Source organism: Chelonoidis abingdonii, chromosome 12 (genome assembly GCF_003597395.2).
Source record: "Chelonoidis abingdonii isolate Lonesome George chromosome 12, CheloAbing_2.0, whole genome shotgun sequence".
Taxonomy (NCBI): domain Eukaryota; kingdom Metazoa; phylum Chordata; order Testudines; family Testudinidae; genus Chelonoidis; species Chelonoidis abingdonii.
Genome location: NC_133780.1, coordinates 6,572,600 through 6,594,351, shown reverse-complemented (window position 1 = coordinate 6,594,351; position 21,752 = coordinate 6,572,600).

The window sequence follows — 21,752 nt, the reverse complement described above, 5'->3', positions numbered from 1 at the left end:
GAGGTTAGTGCGAGAGGAAAACAAACAGGGATGGGAAGTGAGGGCTACAAAAATGCTGAGTAGAAAATGGTAGTATGAAAGAAAAGGGAGAAGGAAAGGGAATATGAGAGGGACAGAGGGATTTATCGCACGTTACTGAAAGAGAGACTGTAACTCATTAATTCCCTATATTAATTCCTGAGCAACTGTACTGTTGTTGTGTCATTAAGAAAACTGTTCTCATTAGCTGGGGAATCTCCTTTCCATGCTGTGATTATTAGTCACATTGGGACAAGGCTGTTCGGTGAGAAAGTTGGCAACCATAATTCTGTAAATAAAACATTAAAAACAGAGCCATGGGATTTGCTTCCTGACTTGGTTGTGACCCCCTAGCACCGATGGGGAATACTGAGCCTCTAGGAAGAGAGTTTGGGTTTTACTGTGATGTGTCACTATCCAGCCTGTGCGCTGTCTCTGTCCTGTGCACACCCATGTCAATCAGGAATTGCTCAGCTGTGCTCTGCAGAGAGGTGACTGGTTACACAGGGTGCAATCCATGAAGGGACTTGGTGTTGCAGTGCTGAGCATCATGGCAGGGTCTAATTTGTAGACAACCAGAAAATCACAATCTGCAACTCTGCAAAGCTGAGTTGGGGCCTGAACTCCCTGCACAGGGAATAGGCATCACAGATACCTTACAGTGTGATTCACAAAAGCCAGCTCAGTGGGGATGGGGGAGCCATCTGAGCTCGTCACTTGGCAATGCCGACAAGAGATGGCTGAAGGGGTGTCCTAAGCCCTGCCCCCTCTCACAGACAGGTGCCTAAATTGGGGCTGCAGAGGGGCATCTGTCTCTGCTTAGCAACCCACAGATGGGAACCCAGCGCGTGACGTCAGGTGGCTCAGGCTTCTAAAGTGTTTCTTGCTGGAATGAGGTAGGCACTTGCCTCGCTCCACACAAAATGTGAGAGGCTGGGGGAAGGAGAATGTGGTTTTGAGGATGTCAACCAGCTTATAACATTTATTCCCGTGGTTAGAGCACTCAGCTGCCATGTGTAAGACTCAGGTTCAGTTCTCCCATCATGCTGTCTAGAGCAGGGGTTTTCAAAGTCTGGGTCATGGCTGGTCAGGGGAAGGGGAACGGCGAACCACAGCCACTGGATGCTGTGAACAGCAGTGCCTGTGGACGCTCAGGTAAACGAAGCATCTGCGGCCTGCCAGTGGCTTTTCCTGACCAGCCGCAACCCAGACTTTGAAAACCCCTAATCTAGAGTAATTGAGGAATGTGAATGCCAACCTCAGAGCAGTTACAAAGCAGGGCACAAACCCCATGCGGGTTGTGAGTTCTGTGTTTAGATTTCACTCGCCAGGTAACAAGTGTGAACCCCTCCAGCACTAAAACAGCCATAACATGGGCGGTGGGTGAAGCTTCCCCTGGGGGAGCCTAGTTCCCTGTCCCACTTCTTGCACCCACATTCCACTCCTGCTCCACTCCAGGCTCCGCCCCCTTCCTGCTCAGCTGCCATGAGTCGCTGCATCCCTCCTCTCCTGCTGCCCCTGTGAGGATGGGGGTTGAGAAGGGATGTGGTGATAGGGGAAAGGGCCTCAAAGGGCAAGAGAGGTGAGGAGGGATGTGGCAACTGGTGAGCAGGTCACATGGGGATGGAGGTGTGAGGAGGGATATGATGAGCAGGAGGGGGGGTCTTGTGGGGAGAGGGTGGGGGAGGAGAAGGGCAGGACATGGCAGGTGGGGGGGTTAAAGTTGCCAGCTGCTCTATCCTAGCCACAGAGAATGGTGGAAGATGCAGAACAGGAGGTAGTCTCTCCCCAGCCCAGGAAGACCCCTTCCCAACCCAAGGCAAAGGGAGAAGGAGGTGGCAGCACGGGAGGGAGAGCCTCTCCCTAACGCAGAAACCAGGACAAGCATCTAGGAAAGAACCCCCCACAGCCAAAGGGGAAGGGATGTGACAGCCCTGAGGGGGAGACCTCTCCATTCATGTCTCTGAATTTAATATTTCAGACACGTAGAAATATTCACCAGAACCACCATGTCGAGTTAAGATGTGAATGTTAGGGCAGTGAGAGGGTTTCTGTTTGTACGTGTCATAAACAGATAGAAAAGTATAGCACAAGGACTACTGTATATCTCTTGGACTGTAAAAGGGTTACAAGTTCAGTACTGGCTGTCACCTGACAGAGAAGCAAATAGGGACAGGATACTTTCAAGACTGAGGGGGGAATTCTGTCGTTGGTGTGTTAGTTTTTGGTTGTTCACTGCTGGGGGCGTCAGGATGGACCAGAATGCACAGGTTTCTCTCCATCTCCTGATAAGGCTTTATCAGTTCAAAATAGTGAGTCTAGAAAGATAAAGCGAGTTAGGTGTTTTTGTTTTCCTTATTTGCAAATGTGATTTGGTGGAAGGTTGATTGTGCATTTGGCTGGAAGTGGTTCAATTTGTGATTTTGCGAAGGATTTTAATTTGTTTTGTATGTATTAGGCTGGGGGTTTCATGGCCTATTTAGTAAAACCCGTTACCTATTCATTTAATTTACAAAGATAATTTTTACTGTTTTTCTTATCTTTAATTAAAGTTTTCTTGTTAAACTGTGTTTGTTTTAATTTGGTGTGTGAGACCCCGGGGACGGGTCTGGATCCACCCGGATTGGTAGGAGAAGGAGGGAGGGAGGAGAGAGGACTAATTTCTCTCTAGTGTCGGATTCTTTCTCTCTCAGAGAGTCTGGAGGGGGAAAGAAAAGGAGGGCGGAAGGTGATTGTCCTCTCTGTTTTGTGATAGGAGTTGGATACAGTGATTTCGGACCCGGGAGGGGAAGCTGGGAGAGCAACGCCGGGGGAAGGGTTCTTCTTATTTTGGAAAGAGAGAGGATGCAGAGGGTCTGGGTCTTGGGGTTCCCCGGGCAAGGTTTTGGGGGGACCAGAGTGTACCAGGCACTGGAATTCCTGGTTGGTGGCAGCGCTACAGGTCCTAAGCTGGTAATCAAGCTTAGGGGAATTCATGCTGGTACCCCATCTTTTGGACGCTAAGGTTCAGAGTGGGGAATTGTACCATGACAACTGGTGTGTATGTCCCAGAAATTGTTAGGTGCCACCGGACTGCTGTAAGGGAAAGCCTCGTATCTGACCTCCAGAATCCCCAGATAATTCAAGCTTTTGAGACCGGAAGAGGAACAGCTTCCTATCCTGAGGCCTGGAACCCGCTACCTAATCCCGTGGTGCAGAACTGACCCTCCAGACTCCCACATGCTTAAACACACCATCTCCCAGAACTCCATGCCAAGGTGAGAGCCTTCTGGTTTTCAGCTGAACTCTCTCTGGAGTCACACACTAGTTGTGAAGCATTAATACAGAGAGAGACTCTTTGCACACGTCCAACACATTATTGCTTTTTCACTTCACCATATTAAGCACAGGAGAGAGCAGATCACATAGCACAAAACAACCAACCTAATTGCAGTGCTTCTCATTAGCTTACCCTTCTCTGGGGAGTCCTGGGGGCCATGTGGGATCAGGAAAAGCAGGCAGGGCTCCTGACCTCATGAAGCTGCTACATGCTGGGTTACTTTGTTCTCTCCATTTGAGTTGGAGACAAAGAGAAAGATCCATGACGGGACCTAGATATTGTACTCCTGGGGGAATTTTGCACCAAAAACATTTAAAATTCTGCACACAATGTTTTAAAATTCTGCATATTTTATATGTCAGAATAACTCAATATAATCATACCAGTTTCCATTATTTTGGTAATTTATTCCAAAATACCTGTCAGCAACTATGTCTGTAACAGACCAAAAAAAAAAAAAGATTCTGGTAATATTTTTTTCACAAATAGATTAATCTGTTCTGGTGCCACGGTGGACTGTGGTGGATGAAAGGGGAAACTGCAGCACGTCTCGGGCAGAATGTATTTTCTGCAGAAGAAAAGAATTCTGCAACCGGACATAGAATCACAGAACTGGAAGGGACCTCAAGAGGTCATCTTGGCCAATCCCCTGCACTCATGGCAGGACCAAGCACCATCTAGACCATCCCTGACAGGTGTTTGTCTAATCTGCCCTTAAAGATATCCAATGATGGAGATTCCCCAACCTCCCTAGGAAATTTATTCCAGTGCTTAAGTACCCTGACAGTTAGGAATTTTTTCCTAATGTCCAACCTAAACCTCCCTTGCTGCAATTTAAGCCCATTGCTTCTTGTTCTATCAGAGGTTAAGGAGAATAATGTTTCTCCTTCCTCTTTGTAACAACCTTTCAGGTACTTGAAGGCTGTTACATTCCCTCTCAGTCTTCTCTTCTCCAGACTAAACAAACCCAGTTCTTTCAATCTTCCCTCATAGGTCATGTTTTCTAGACATTTCGTAGTTTTTGTTGCTCTTCTCTGGACTTTGTCCAATTTGTCCACATCCTTCCTGAAATGTGGCGCCCAGAACTGGACACAATACTCCAGTTGAGGCCTAATCAGCGTGGAGTAGAGCAGAAGAATTACTTCTCATGTCTTGCTTACAACACTCCTGCTAATACATCCCAGAATGATGTTTGCTTTTGTGCAACAGCGTTACACTGTTGACTCATATTTAGCTTGTGGTCCATTATGACCCATAGATCCCTTTCTGCAGCACTCCTTCCCCAGGGCTCCCATGGCTATTTAAAGGGCTGGGGTGGTAGAAGCAGGGGAGCACCAGGCCCCTTAAATAACCCCCAGAGCCCTGGGGTAGGGGGGGGCTCCACCTGATTCTACCGCCCCAGTCTTTTAAATAGCCCCTGGAGCCCCGCCAGCTTCCCAGGGCTCCCGTGGCTATTCAGAAGGCTGGGGCGGTGGAATCAGGGGGAGCCATGGGCCCTTTAAATAGCCCGAGCCCTGGGCTGCTGCTGCTACTACCCCGGTGCGTGGGAGGGGATGAGGAGGGGAAAAGTAAATCTCACTTACAGATTGTTTGTCCTGGGATGGTCATGAGGCTGCAAGGACATTGGTTCAATTGCTGGGAGATGCCTGAATGAGAGAGGAAATAGGCAGTTTCAGAACCTTTTTATATAAATATCTGAGGTTTCTTGGTGTGTTTCTCTGTCATAATTAAAGACAGTTCTATGAGTTGAGAGTGGGGACGCTGTTATAAATATGAAATCCTGAAATCTTATTTCCTTTCTCCTTTCCCCTCCAGACACTCTGCCGTCTGCACTAGAGACAAAAAGAGGAAGATCTCTAGGAACATTCAGACAGGGTGAGATTTCAGCTGAAGACTCTTTAAATTATCCAAAAATGTCTTCATGAGACTGTAGCTAAAGTTACCAACCGAACCAACACTGACCGTGACACACACGGCGCTAAAAACAACACACTGAATAGTGAGGAGCTCCCACGCTGAAGTCACACAAACACTCCTGACACCAACCTTAGTGCTGAGTTCATGCCCATGCTGCTGAACAGAAAAATTTTTCTTGAGCAGCCTGTGAACAGAGCTCTCTGCCCTGAGGGCTGACGCATCCCTCTGTTTTATCCCTGTGCAGAGGGTCTCCCTCAGCATGCTTCTCCAACATCCTGCCTTTCCTTTGGGCAGGGCTGGGCTCTCCCATTGGAGCTGCTCCCATTGGAGCTGATCCCTGCTTCCTGGATCGGGGAGATGCTCTCCCTGTGAGGCTGATAGTTCCTCCCTTCCCTCTGGGCTGGGGATGGGCTCCCCCACCCAATGCCACCTCCTACTCTCTGCTCTTAAGTAGCTCTTCCCCCAAGCTGCACCTTCCTCTCTGTTCCCTGGCCTGGGAGTGGAGGCTACCCCACCCAATGCCATTTCCTACTCTCTTTTCTTAATTGGCTCTTCCTTCTCTGGCTGGCGTGTGGAGGCTGCATTTAAGGGCGGGAGCTTAGCTCTGGATTTCAAAGCTGGTACCTGCCTCCTCTGTTCCCTTTTCACTAAAACCTTCCTTGCTGTCTCTCTGATGCTGGGAATGGAGCAGCCCCAGCAGAGGGAGCAGGGAGCTGAAGCCTCAGCAAGCAAATGAAAAACTAATGAAGTGGGTCCCATTACACAGACTGAAGAACTGCAGTGACATCCCTGCTCAGTCTCAGGTGCCCAGGACAGAGGCAGCTCCCTGGGATCCAGGCCTGTCCCAGGCAGGACAGGACTGCTGGGGAGTGTGAGAAATGGTCCCAGCTTCCCCCAGGGCTGAGCTCTGCCCCAATGGTCTGATTCTCTCTCTCCCCAGCGAATGTGACTCTGGATCCAGACATGGCTCATCTCTGGCTCATCCTGTCTGAGGATGGGAAAAGTGTGAGACGGGAAGACAAACGGCAGCGACTACCCAAGAACCCCAAGAGATTTGAGACTGAGCAATGTGTGCTGGGCTGTGAGGGGTTCACTTCAGGGAGACATTGCTGGAAGGTGGAGGTGGGGGTTGGAGGACTCTGGGCTATGGGGGTGGCCGGAGAGAGTCTGTGAGCAGGAAGGGAAGGATCAGCCATACCCCTGAGATGGGGATCTGGGTGGTGGAGTGGAATTGGTGGGAGGGTCAGTTCCGGGCTCTCACCTCCTCTGCGACCCCCCTGCCCCTGAGCCGGTTCCCCAGCAGGATCGGGGTTTGTCTGGACTGTGACCGGGGGCAGGTGACATTTATCGATGCTGGTGACGAGGCCCCGATCTTCACTTTCCCGCCGGGCTCCGTCCCTGGGGGGAGAATCCGACCCTGGTTCTGGGTGTGTGACAGATACACCCCGCTCCGACTGTGTCCCTGGGGGGGCGGTGGGGCGGTGGAGGGGGAATATCCCACGGGGGAACCAAAAATCAGCCTTTCTAGCCTCACACACTCTAGTCTCTATGACTCAGCTCCTGGCTCCTCATCTCTATGACCTGTGGAAGCCCCTCCCCTGCAGCCCCAGGGATGGAAGGGGGAGGAGGGAAAAACCCGTGGGCCTGCAGGAGGGGCAGAGGGGCCCTGAGGGGCAGAGGTGGGGGTGGCAGGGACACAACATGAATCAATCAAGATTTGGGGGGAAGCAGCAGGAGGGACCGTTTTGTACAAATCTGTGGGATTAGATCTCACTGGGGTCTCCCAGCCAGAGCTTCTGCCACAGGGCAGGTTTAACCAGAGGGAATTAGAAGAAGCCAGAAGAAAAATGCAAATTTAAATAAAACAAAAATAAAAAGGAGAGAGAGTCTGTGAGAAATGGTGGAAAACAGAAATGAGAAGAGCGACAGGAAAATATCCCTGACAGGGGAACCAAGAGCAGCAGGGGACAGCAAGAGGGTGTCAGGGATCTCTCTTATCCCAGACGACTCTTTGTCCGACCCCAAAGAGACAGGCAATGACCAGAAAGGATCCAACTATCAAGTTCTTTATTGTAGCATCCCACAGAACAGAGAACTGCCCATCTCACTCCATACAGAATCAGCCCCTCCCCTCTGCAGGTGCAAACTGTCTTTATTAGCCACTTCATCGCATCATCACTTACGTCACGTCATCACTGTACCTTCCCAGTTATATGTTCCCAGCATACAAGAGAGGAACAAAGAACAACTGTTATGTCCTGATAACTTCATGGTTAGTACAAAAAAAAAAAAAAACCAACGACCACGTTACTTCAAAAAGTGTCTGCAAGCATTTTTCCCAGCCTCTACAAGCATTCCCTTATCTAGCAAGGCCACACAGCTGGCCTGTCTACCCCAGCCAGTAAATTTTTCAGTAGGCCTTGATCGGTTGCTAAGCTGAACTGGGTTGCTAAGCAGAACTAGGCCAACACCACACTCATCAAGTCCCCCCCTTTGTTCCTAGAGGACCCACTAAGGGGACTCGAGGAACACAACTTAGATTACATGATAAGGTTGCCTGACCTTAGGGGCTGTTCTGCACAGTCAAGCAGTTACACAGCACCCACATTTTATAATTACATAAAGCAGTTGTAACCCACACATAAAAATAACAGCGCTTTTAAGCAAGTTATGCAGCCATCCACCTACATCAGGCAACCAGCTAAATAAATCATTGCACCAGGAGTTCCAGCCTGGTCACTCCTCTCCATGATCCCTTGCAATTTTTTCAAGATGTTTTGCCCTCTCCCATGTGGTGTTATAAACATCAGGAATATACATGCAACATTCTTGTCCTGTTAAGGCACATGTCCCTCCTTGTGAGGCTAACAAAATGTCCAGGGCCATTCTATTTTGAAGAATCATTTGCCTAAGCTGTTTTTGCTTGGTAGCCAGATCAATGAGGTCCTCACCAGTGGTATTAGCCATTATTTCTAACACTCTTGTAATCTCATTATACCTTGCCCTATACAGTAAGTGGCACCTCTACATGCAAAAAAAAAAAAAAAAAAAAAGGCTGCACAGATTCCTGTCCAATCATTAAGTGCTTTCCAGGTAAGGGGTCGAGACCAGTCAACATCCTCTTTGGCACCTCGCACATTTCTTAAAGGTCCAGAAGGAAGGTGATCTCGATATAGGACAGGGGGTTCTAACCAGGCCAAATAGCATGACCCCTTCCAGGAGTCAGGCAAGCTTAAATAAGCCTTTTCTCCACACACCCAATAGACTCCAAACAGGGGATTAAATATAATAGATGCAGTATATCGGGGTTTGTAATACCATCCAGTCCAGGCAGAGAGACCTTGAAAACTATTAGTAGCATTATCAGTACACTGACACAGAGTACTCAGTACCTGAAGAATTAAAAGAATGTTTTTTCATACAGCATATGTGAATGATCTCTGAATGCTCCAGCACTGCAGTGCAATCAGTGTGCGATAGATCTGGTGCTATAAAGCAATGTATTTTGGTAAACACATGAGGTTTATCCAATACCAATCAATTAAACAAGCTGCAAAAGTTAGCAGGGAAAACATACCAGGACTTTCCAGGCCAGAGTAAATCTTGTACAAGAGTACAGTCAGGTCCCCATCTTTCACCAAAATGGGTTCAATTAAAATAGGCTTTACAATTGCTAACTCCTACAGGCACATTTCCTGAGCCCAGGAAACACCACTCACCAGGTCGCTTCCACACTGTAAGGTATCTATTAATCTGGATTCCTGAATCTGCCCAGGTTAAGTTCTGCAAGCCTGAAGAGTCCTTCCATGAAGAAGTCCATGTCATATTCATAGGGCTAAGAGGTATGGGGATCATGGGAAGACCTCGGTGACTATCTATTGGCATTAAGGAGCATACCCAACACGAAATGTTATTCAGTGCTGGCATACGGGCTTTCACTTCATGAGGAAAGGGAATAAAGGCATTATGTTCATATCCCCTAGTTAATCCAACCACCACAAAAGAAAAACAACGAACAATACACAAATGAGTCCACCAACTCCCCAGGCGACTACTCGTTGCCATTCCATGGGCAATGGGCACCAGTATACTACTTCTTGAATTTTAACCTCAGGTTGCCCAAAGGGGTAGCAGTCCATGTGTGCTAGGCAAGGAGGTCATCTGCTTCTGGCTCACCCGGTTCGCGGTGGGGTTAACATGCATGGCTCCCTCAAAGTCCGATGCTGTCTGCTTCTGGGGAACCCTTTACCAGGTTGGACTCCCTAGCAAGGCTCCGTTTGACTCTGGTATGATGAATCCAAGTGGGAAGTTCCTTGACCCAAACAGCAGTGGGGCTTACCAGGATAGTCTCGAACGGTCCTAGCTACTGGGGTTGAAGTGGAGTCTTTAGGTAAGTTTTGATCCACACTGGGTCACCTGGTGAGATAGAATGAACAGCTTCCCACAATGGTAAAGATTGAGACTGTGCTGAGAGCTGGTGTAATGTGATTAAATGCTGCTGCAATGCTTTTACATAAACTTCTGTTTCACAAGTCAGCTCAGTGTCACTAGGCATTGAAACCAAAGAAGTAAAGGAAGGGGGTACATGTCCAAAAAGTATCTCAAAGGGTGCTAGCTTAGTCCTAGAATTCGGGGTAGTCCGGACAATATACAAAGCCAGAGGAAAAACTTAAGTCCATTTCATCTTAAGTTCCTCACACAACTTAGTTAGGGTGGTCTTTAGAGTTCCATTCATACGCTCCACCTGGCCTGAACTCTGAGGATGCCAGGGAGCATGAAAAATCCATTTTGTCCCAACTGCCTCAGTGAGTTCCTTGCAAATTTTTGCTATAAAATGTGTTCCCTGGTCAGAATCAATCTTTTCAGGAGGGCCAAATCTTGGAATGATCTCATTAAGAAGCATCTTGCAAACGGCCTTGGCTGTGGCTTGGGCAGTGGGAAAGGCCTCTACCCATCCTGAAAGTTGATCCATGATCACTAACAGATGTTTCTTTCCTTCTTAAGAAGGTAAATCAATAAAATCAATTTGAATGTGCTGCATGGGCCTATGAGCCCACCTGCGCCCACCAGGTGGCACCTGTTGGCATGTTCCCTTAGGATTACATTGCTAACAAAGGCCTGGTCTACAGTACGCGTTTAAATTGATTTAAACAGCGTTAAATCGATTTAATGCTGTACCCGTCCACACTACAACGCTCTTTATATCGATATAAAGAGCACTTTATATCGATTTCTGTACTCCTCCCAGACGAGAGGAGTAGCGCTAATCCGATATTAAACACATCGATAGGTTAGTGTGACGGAAATCGAAGTATGGCCTCCGGCGGTATCCCACAGTGCACCACTGACCGCTCTGGACAGCAATCTGAACTCGATCAGGGACAGGAAACAGGAAACCCCAGCGAACTTTGAATTACATTTCCTGTTTGCCCAGCGTGAGCTCTGATCCACAGGGTGTGATGCAGTCCCAAATCCAAAGAAGAGAGCTCCAGCATGGACCTACGGAGATACTGGATGATCGCTTTATGGGAGACAAAATCTGTCTATCAAAGCTCTGTTACAGAAGACAAAAAGCCAAAGGTTGAAAAAATCTCCAGGTACACAGTGCTGCATGACAAGTGTAACGGAAAGCCAAAGAATCAAATGGACGCTCATGGAGGAAGGGAGGGGTACTGAGGACTCCAGCTATCCCACAGTCACAGCAGTCTCTGAAAACTATTTGAATTCTTGGTAGCTCCAATGTCTGTAGGTCAAACACAGTGTCTGGTGGTTCAGGGAATAGCTCCTCAGTTTCTCCCCACCACTACCATGTAAAGAAAAGGAAAGAAATCATTCTGACTTCTTTCAATGTCACCCTATGTTACTGAATGCTGCTGGTAGACGCGATGCTGCAGCATGAAGAGCAGTTATCCACTTCTCTCTCTCCTGGGGTAGATGTAACAATATGACTGAGATCCATTGTTGCATCAGCCCGTGAGTGCTCCTGGCTGGCTTAGGTGAGCATCGGCGGGCGCTGGGTAAAAAGGGAATGACTCCCAGTTATCCGCATGATGGACAGAATGGAGCGGTAATGTCTTCCTCATAGCAACTGGGGCTGAGCTTCAATCAGCCCCTTCCCTTTCCTGTAAAGAAAAGATTCTGTACTGCCTGACTGTCATAGCCCGGGAGGCTGCCTCCCCTCATTTCTCTCACTGACAAGTCTCTTTTCTTATTCCTGCATCTTATTAACTTCATGACACAAATGGGGGACATGCCTGGTACCCAGGAAGGTTGGCGGGAGGAGAAGCAAAGGATGGGGTTTGCAGGGGCACCCCTGTGAATACTGACACGAGCAGCTGTGCTCTGATACACTGTCCTCTAGTACACTTGCCCCCTATTCTAGCAGGACTGACTATTTTAGAAACCATAAAGGAGGGATTGACCAGGAGTCATTCCCAATTGCTTTTGTCGCCCGGCCATCTCAGCCAGGGCATCTGATAGCAGTAGACAGTACAGAGTGGAGAATAACCTCATCTCATTGCCATTTACTCGGCAGTAGATGGTACAGAACGACTGGTAAACCATTCTCTGTATCATTGCAAAAGCAAATGAATGCTGATGTGTAGCTGTGGCATCGCCTCTCTCTTCACGGCATGCAGTACACAACGATGCTGGAAAAAAAAAAGCTGAACGGGCTCCATGGTTGCTGTGCTATGCGTCTGCCAGGCAATCCAGGGAAAAACGCGCGAAAGGATATCAGCTGTTGTTTTCCCGAGGAAGGAATGACTGACGACATTACCAGAACCACGCGACAAATGATTCAACCCAGAATTCCAAGGCGGGGAGACTGCGGAACTATGGATAGCTAGGAATAGCTACCACAATGCAACGCTTCAGAAATCGTCGCTAGCCTCGGACCATGGACGCACCGCGAATTACTGGCTAGGTGGCCCGTGAAATCGAATTTATAATATCAGTTTTATTTAAACCGATTTTAGCTAATTCGATATTATGCATGGTAGACGTGGCCAAAGAATATAACTTTCCACTACCCTTCTAGCCATTTCACTTAATCCAGGAGATTCAAACTGCTAGATGATTTTACCCATTTTATTTGCTCCTAGATGGTGTTACTGTGACCTTTTGTAGTACCACGCTGGAGCTTCTAGGTAGACAGGACAAACCATCAATTCCAATATTCCCAGGAATTAAGTTGGAACCCACTTTTCCCATGTTGCCTTTCAGTATCTGAAGCTTGTAATTGCCATTGAGCTAAGGAGAGTTAGGTCTAATTGGGCCCCTTGTAAGGCTGCTGCTTTGGTGCCCTTCAGCCAAGCGATTTTCATTGTGACTGGATTAGTTGTCCTGGTATGAGCTTGCAGAGTATCACCACAATCTCCCTTGGAGCCATGAATGCTGAAGCAGTCAGCAATTTTTTTTTTTTATGGGAATCTGGTACAGATGAGTAAATGAAACCTCGTTTCTTTTAAATTGCACCTATTGGCATTGACACACAAAAGCAAATTTTAAGTTCATATAAATATTAACCCTTGTCCTGTAGCATAAGGCAGGCTGTGGTTAGCCTTTCAACTCTGTGCTTGGCACTACCCCGAGAAAGAGCTTTTCCTATATAACAGTCTGCCTATCAGTAACTGCATATCCAGAGCATCTGATCCGTCATGGACAAAGGCAGAATCCATTCCACAACAAAATCCATTTCAGAGCTGGAAGGAACTATCAGTAAGGTCAGGTTGAGGGTTGGGAAATTAAGTCCAAAACCTGAAACAATCATGTACATATCATTACTTCCCTCCTGGGCAACACAAGAAGCTGGGTTTAACGTGCAATAGTTTGAGTTACCCTCTGAGTCATTAGGAGAGCATATTCAATATTTTGACAATTGTTGGTTAGTCAGATGCTTATGCTGTTGTGAATTAACAGGCTGCGCACAGCATGAGTCATATGCACTGTGAGCTATGTTCCTGTACCATTTCTTGAGCTTTTCCACAAGTGAGGAGCATGCTGCAACATTCTTAGCAGCCTGGATGGCTTGAGCTACACGGTCTAATTGTCCTTACAATAAGCCAACAGTCGAGAAGCCTCCAAAAAATTTGTAACGCTCAGATGCCCCTCCTTAGATTCATGTATATACAAGTCAAAGGTTTGTTATAATTAGGACCCTAGAGCAGGGTCTGAACAAGGATCCTTGAGTTCTCTAAAGGCTTTCAACTGTTCAGCATTGATATAAGGCTCCTTTGCCCTTCTTAGTTAACTCATGTAATGCTTTAATAATTCACTGCAGCCACTATCCAGAACGATGAAATCAATCATTCCAATAAAGCTTATTTATTTTTTGTTATGCAAAAGGAATATTTTATATTGTTTTACCCATGGATCTGCAACGAATTCCAGGCCCTAAAGTAACCCCATACTTCACCTCTTGTCTTGCTCATTGCAGTTTTGTGGGCTGACCTTATGTCCTTCATTGCCAACTGATTAAGTAGACAGATGGAATCAATTCATATCTTTCTGTGTTTTTGATGCCACTAAGATATTATTAAATAAGTTACCAAAGTAGAGCACGGTAACTGGAATCTTTAAATCTCTTCTAAATTCTAGCGACACTCCTGTGCCTCTACATAGCCTTGGGCATTCTAGTCCAATAAGTTCCCCTGGGTGAATTTCCTTGTTCTCCTCCCTTTGCCCGCTGCATCTGGTATTTCCAGTGAATGCAAAAAGTACTGTTTATCTGGGGAAATTGGTACGAAAAAAAAAAGCATTACCAATCCAGAGAAGTAAACATTTTGCGTTGGCGGCGCCATTGCCAGTATGGTGCTAAAGTTGAAACTACAGGGTGCTCTGGGATCACATTTGATTAATCAGTCTTAAAGTCTGAACCATTCGATACACTGGTTTTCCATCTGGCCAGCTGAGGCTTTTAATAGCAGATAGGGTATTGCCAGGAAGAGATGCATGGCACCAGTATTCTTCTCTTAAATCTGTATGAGAGGCCTAGCCCCTGAACAGCCTCAGGTTTCGAGGGTATTGTTCTGGGCGCGGAGTCGTTTTCATTTTTCAACTGTCTGATTATAAAAGAGAGCTGATTTCATATTCCACATGTTTTCCTCCCCACACTATAGGTTAACTTCATTTTGCACTCACACAAGGAGGCTTTTTCAGATCCTTGATCTCAGCGCTGCTAACAAATATGCCTTTCCAATGCCTTAGATGTGCCATCCGGATTACAAAAAAATTGAGCATGCAATTCACACAGCAAAACTCCCCAAGCAAGATTACTGATCTATTCATAAGCAAAAGGAATGCTGATATTTAAAAAGGCCAAAGTGGCATGCATCACGGTCATAAAACATTGTTTCTGTCTTCCAGTAACTCCTATCACACATTTTTCAATATTCTTTTGGGGCTCCCTCAGAATAGCTGAATGATAACACGAATCCACTAACCGTGCAAAAGTCTCGCTTCCTATTTTAAGGGACTCACAGGGAACCAGTATCACATTTAAATTGCACAAGTCCAGCCTTCATAAATCTCAGGGTCCAGGGAGTGGCGCTTCCCTTCAGTTGCGTCCTCCGCAAATTGCCTGCTGTCTCTGGCTATACTCCTTCTTAGGCGCACTGGCACTCTCTCTTCCAGTCCTTCTGCACCACAATAATGGACAACAACCACTTTTAACTCTCCACATCCTCGCTCTTCGCTGCTCCTCCTTTTCCCTTCCATTCCATCCACCTCTGTTCCATCCACGACTTCTTCCCTTTCCCCTGTCATTGCTACTGCCACAGTGACACTTGCTCCTTATATCCTCTGGCTTTCTCTTTCTTCTCCTCTCTTCCATTTACACTCTAGTAGCGATGCTAACTGCCTAGACAAACCTTTTCCCTGCATACCGTCTGATGTCTCTAATATCTTAGCAATATCTCTGCACATTGTGACATAAACCCAGTTTAAGTATATCCTTCATTGATCATTTCAGGATCCAAATTCCCTTGCTTTCTAACTTCACAAATCAGTCAGGCACAAAAAGTCAGAGGGATGATCGTTGATGCTGAACACAAGCAGTCACTTACTCCAATTTGAGTAGCTTCCCTTGCATCCCTAATGTCTTCAAAACAGCTTTCAAAAAATTATCCAAACTGTCTTGCGAGCTGACATTCTGGATCCCACTTAGGGTCATCAATTGGCCAAGGTGCATTCAAATGGGTTGCAGATTTTCTTTTACTTGTTGTCTTTCATCCTTGTCAGGAGATGTTAATAATATATTAATCTGCCAGTACTGACATGGTGGAAAGATTGTGTGGACATTTCACTGGCTCAGATTGTCTCGTGATGAGGCATAGTATGCTGCCAATTAAGTAAATCTGAAGTGCAAACGGGTATGGGTAAAAACCATCTCATGTCCCCAGCAATCAGTGAACTGGAAAGTCTCAACGGGCTGTAATGTCAGGGGTGCCTCAGAAACATCCTCCCTTATGAAGTAATAACCTGGAGGGGTCCACAAAGGCGAGGACGAGAGCTGCTGTAATATTGGAGTGTTTGAGAAGAAGCACCTGGCCAGTTTGAAAAAGGCTGGCTGAAGCTCACAGAGGAGGTGAGCTGCCTTCCCTCCGAGGATGAGGCAACATCACCTTAGCCTCCCTTGATTCTCCTCTGTTCCTGAACTGTCCCTAGCCTGCTGTTTTTGAAGCCTAAAACTCTGCTGACAGGGGACAACACAGGAACAAGTCGTCCTCCTGCCATGTGGTCTGAGGCATATGGTGGGGATTTTTACAAGAGCACTCCACAAACAGCTTCAAAAGCTACCCGTCCCTCCGTGGTTTATAATTATACCACACAAACAAATAATATTTGTCCTGGCCTAAGTGGACAAAATACCTTAAGGAGTTCATCTAACCTTGGAGAGTTCCACACTCCGGCCAGTCTCTAAGGACAAATGAAAGATAGTGACGCCATTGTCTACACAATAAATTCTCATCTTAGCCTTGGCAATCAGTCATCCCGGATATATCATTCCAATCTTCAGAATGAGAATAACGAGGTGTCCCCGGGCATTTACTGCTACCTTGTTCCATTTTTCTGTACTGACGCTCACTTACCTAGTTTCCGGGACTCCTGCTCAAAGGCAGTGGACTTGCTGGATTTGAACGGGTCAGGCTGGTCATGAGACAACGCCTTACCGCAGCGTGAGATCTGACTCTAGGCAAGCTCCTCTCAACCGAAGGATGCACGCTGCGTTCTCGGAACAGACCGCCTCGCCGGAGAGTCGACAGGTCCAGCGAGTCGCCAAAATTGTCCGGATCTCTCTTATCCAGATGGCTCAGGTTTGTTGTCCGACCAAAAAGGCAACAACAGTAAGGATCCAATTCTATTTGTAGTACGCCATACAACAGAGAACCTGCCCACTCACTCCATACAGAACGAGCCCCACTACAGATGCAAGACGTTTTTGATGACCTACTCCTTCTCATCATCACTTCAAAATGCATCGATCCTAGTACCTTCCCAGTTATACTTTCCCAGTCATACAAAAGAGGAACAAAAGAACAAGTTCTTCTTTAATAAGACGAAGATTAAACCAATGAATAAAATTATTCAAAAATGTCCTTACAAGTATTTTCCCAGCCTCTGCAAGCATCTCTTATCTAACAAGGTCATACAGCTGGCGCTTACCCGCAGTAAATTTTCAGTAGCTTGATCAGTTCTAAGGCCTGAACTGGGTTGACTAAGCAAAACTAAGCCAAGCAACAGCACCAAATCTCTCTCCCTCTTCAACTCTGCTGCTGGCCAAGCCGCTCTGGAAGAATGTAATTAAGCACATAGCTAACACTGCACAGACTGGGAATTTGTCTCTCCAGTCTTGCCCACTGCTCCTGGTTCACTTCTCTGCCCCTAAAATAATTGATTGAGTGTGAGAAAAGCAGCAGAATTCTTTGCCAGGGACAGTGAAATAAGTACTCTGGGTACTGAGTCCATTCTGTTCCATCCAGGCTGGGAGCAAGCTGATCCTCCTGCAATAGAACCGTTGGGACGATGCTGCTTAGTAGATTTGGTTGCTGTAATGTAATGTGGTATGACTACGTGTCTGAATTTGCTAGAGGATTCTGGGAAGATCTTCTCTAAGCATCAGCAATAGATGTGGAATTCACTGCTGGCTCTTTCTGTGTGTATGTTTCAATACGGACCTTCAGAATACTTAGTCAATATGTCCCAACCCATTGTATAAATTAGGTAGTAGGGTTAAGTTTCTTTACCTGACAAGGGTAACCGAACACCGACCAGAGACCAATCAGATACTGATTTGTTATAGTCAGGGCGGGAATCTTTGTAACCCGGTGTCTTTGTGTTTTTTAGCTATGAGGAAAAGTCTTCTTCTAATTCTCTCCTATATCTTCTTTAAATCTGTAAGTACCCAGGAAACCGCAAGTAATTCAGCCTATGATGGTTTTTGGGTAATTACCTTATGTTACTGTTTCTTTGATATTTTCTATACAGCAGAGGCCTGTATTGATTCTAATGCAAGATGATTGTTTTATATTATTCTTCTTCTTTTTTATAAATTTCTTTTAAACCTTGGAAATTCTTTTCTAGGAGCAAGGGAAAAGCAGCTTGGCTATTTTCCTATTTGGGTCCAGAAAGAGCAGACTATCAGGGAAAGAAGACGAAAGAATTTCTCTGTTCTCTGGTGTTACAGTTTTTCTCGTCTGGACAAGGGGGTGGCAAGAGCCAGCTGGGTATTTGACTCCATTGTCCTGAAGAAAGCAGAAAAGTGGTTTCTTGGGTCAACACGTAGGCCGCGAGGCAAAGCCTGAGAAGGAGGGAAGGGTTATTTCCCCTGCTTTTAGCATCAAGGTTGGGAATCTGGGTGCTCACCAAGGAGGGTTGGGGACACCAAGAGAGGAAAGGGGGATAGGCCCCATAATTAATTCCTATCTGTGGCAGCGGAATATCCAGCTGAGTATGAGCTTGGGAGTTTCAAGTAAGCCCCAACTTTGGACGCAAAAGTCAGATTTTGACAGACCAGACTGGTGGACACTAAAGTCCAGGTCTGGACTGGCAACGGCTAGATTCACACACTAGGTAGAAAATGTAAAAAACAACACGTCGGAGTGCTATGCAGTCTGTTTCAGCAACAGAAACAACAAGAGTCTGTGGCTTAAGATAACAAATTTATGTGACATAAGCTTTCGTGGCTGAACCACTTTGTCAGATGCACGAAAGTTTAGTAGCTTGGCACAAGCTGACTGGAGCAAAATGACCTCCTTTGGAAGACATCCTACTGAGAGCTTGTGAATGACTGAGGAGAGGGTAAACATGGAGTGATCTTTTGGTCAGTAAGTCTGTGCACCCTTCCAAATATTAATTGGACGAAAATCAGTAATAAACACCCACTGAGAATGTTTCTGGTTCAACATGACTTCTCAAGGAAAAAAGGTATAATATTAGTCAAAGTAATTTAAGGTTATAAGGAAGAAGAAATGCTCCTTAATTTACTTCCGAAGAGACCTGTAATGCCAAAAACAATTCAGAGTAGCCAAGATCTGCCTGGGGATAATTGACAGGCAAGTGACAAAAGAGAGAGAAGTCGGCTTTCATCTAGTAAGCGATAGCTATACCCACTTGTGTTGCTTCAGGACACATGTAGTGCAAACATAGTATGGAGGCTTGTTGTGAAAATGAGCTCCTAGGCGCGTGCATTAGATAACCTTATATGCTTGTGTAATTCATTCTCAATAAACTGCTGTTACATTCACCAACTGATCCGACTTCATCGTACTGGTTAAAATTCCATCAGCTGTGGGCGTTAAAGATCTGTAATGCGATATAAAACACATCGTGATTGGGTTGTGTGGGAGGAAATCGGAAGTTTATTGGCTCGGCGCGGTATCCACCACAGTGCCACTGACGCACTGGACAGAATCATGAACTCGATAGCAGCGGCACAGGTAAGACCAAGGGACTTTTGAATACACTTTGCCTGTTGCCCGAGGTGGACGCTACTGATACAGAGGGTTGGTGAGCGTCCCAGAATTTCCAAAAAGAGTCCAGCTGGACCGTACGGGAGATATGGATCTGATCGCTTAATGGGGAACAATCTGTTCTGAATCAGAGCTCGTACGAAGACAAATGCCAAAGGTTTGAAAAAATCTCCAGGCTCACAGTGCCATGACAGACTGGTACGGAATAGCAAAGAATCAAATGGACGCTCTGGAGGAGGGAGTGGGGTACTGAGGATCCCACTCTCCCACAGTCCACCAGCATGTCTCTGAAAATATTTGCAATTCTTGGCTGAGCTCCAAATGTTGAGGCTTTCAAACACAGTGTCTGGCGGTGTGTTCAGGAAATAGCTCCTCAGTTTCTTCCCCACACTACCATGTGAAAGAAAGGGAAAGAATCATTCTTGACTTCTTATCATGTCCCCTATGTGTACTGAATGCTGCTGGTAGACGCGATGCTGCAGCAGTGAAGGAGCAGTACTACACATTCTCTCGCCTCCTGGGTGGAGATGGTACAAATATATGACTGAATACATATTTGCCATCCGCCGTGAGTGGCTCCTGGCTGGCCTTGGTGTGGCGGCGGGCGCCTGCGGTATAAATGGGAATGACTCCCAGTTATTCCAAGTAGATGGGAACAGAATGAGGCTTTGGTAACTGTCTTCCTGATATGCAACTGGGGGCTGCGTTCAATCAGACTTCCTTTCCTGTGTAAGAAAGATTCTGTACTGACTGGCGTCATAGCCCCCGGGAGGCTGCCGTCCTCATTTATCTCATGACAGAGTCCTGTTTTTATTCTGCATTCTTGTATAACTTCATGACACAAATGGGGGGGACAACTGCATGGTAGCCCAGGAAGGTTGGGGGAGGCGGGAGCAAATGGATGGGAGTTGTTGCAGGGGCAGCTGTGAGATTGCTGACGACGGAGCGGCTGTGCTCTGATATGACTGGTCTTCTTAAGTACACTGCCTTTCCCCTATACTTACAGGAACTGACTATTTTAGAAACATAAAGGGGGATTGACTCAGGGCAGATCTTCCGCTAGCCTCGGACCATGGACGCACACCGCCGAATTACTGTGCCTAGTGTGGCCGCGTGAAATCGAATTTATAATATCAGTTTTATTAAACCGATTTTAGCTAATTCGATATTATCGCATGGTGTAGACGTGGCCAAAGAATATAACTTTCCACTACCCTTCTAGCCATTTCACTTAATCCAGGAGATTCAAACTGCCTAAGAATGATTTGACCCATTTTATTTGCTCCTAGATGGGTGTTACTGTGAACCTTTTGTAGTACCTCACGCTGATAGCTTCTAGGTAGGACAGGACAACCATCACATTCCCAAATTCCCAGTGAATTAAGTTGTGCACCCCACTTTTCCCATGTTGCCTTTTCAGTATCTGAAGCTTGTAATTGCCATTGAGCTAAGGGAGAGTTCAGGTCTAATTGGGCCCCTTGTAAGGCTGCTGCCTTGGCTGCCCTGTCAGCCAAGCGATTTCTCATTGTGACTGGATTAGTTTGCCTGGTATGAGCTTTGCAGAGTATCACCACAATCTCCCTAGGAGCCTGAATGGCTTGAAGCAGTTCAGCAATTTTTTTTTTTTATGGGCAATCTGAGCTACAGATGAGGTAATGAAACCTCGTTTCTTTTAAATTGCACCTATGGCATGACACACCCCAAAAGCAAATTTTAAGTTCATATAAATATTAACCCTTGTCCCTGTAGCATGAAGGCAGGCTGTGGTTAGGCCTTTCAACTCTGTTGCTTGGGCACTCACCCCGGGAGAAAGAGCTTTTCCTATTAATACAGTCTGCCTATCAGTAACTGCATATCCAGAGCATCTGATTCCCTCATGGACAAAGGCAGATCCATCCACAAACAACTCCATTTCAGAGGCTTGGAAGGGAACATCAGTAAGGTCAGGGTGAGGGGTGGAAATTAAGTCCAAAACCTGCAAACAATCATGTACATATCCATTACTTCCCTCCTGGGGCAACACAGAAGCTGGGTTTAACGTGGCACATAGTTTGAGGGTTACCCTCTGAGTCATTAGGAGAGCAATTTCATATTTTGACAATTGTTGGTTAGTCAGATGCTTATGCTGTTGTGAATTTAACAGGCTGGCCACAGCATGAGGCATATGCACTGTGAGGCTATGTCCTAGTACCATTTCTTGAGCTTTTTCCACAAGTAGAGCAGCTGCTGCAACATTTCTTAGGCAGCCTGGATGGCCTTGAGCTACACGGTCTAATTGTCCTGACAAATAAGCAACAGGTCGAGGAGAGCCTCCAAAAAATTGTGTTAACGCTCCAGATGCCCCTCCTTTAGATTCATGTATATACAAGTCAAAGGGTTTGTTATAATTAGGGAGCCCTAGAGCAGGGGTCTGAACAAGGGACTCCTTGAGTGCTCTAAAGGCTTTCAACTGTTCAGCATTTGGATATAAAGGCTCCTTTGCCCCTTCTTTAGTTAACTCATGTAATGGCTTTAATAATTCACCTGCA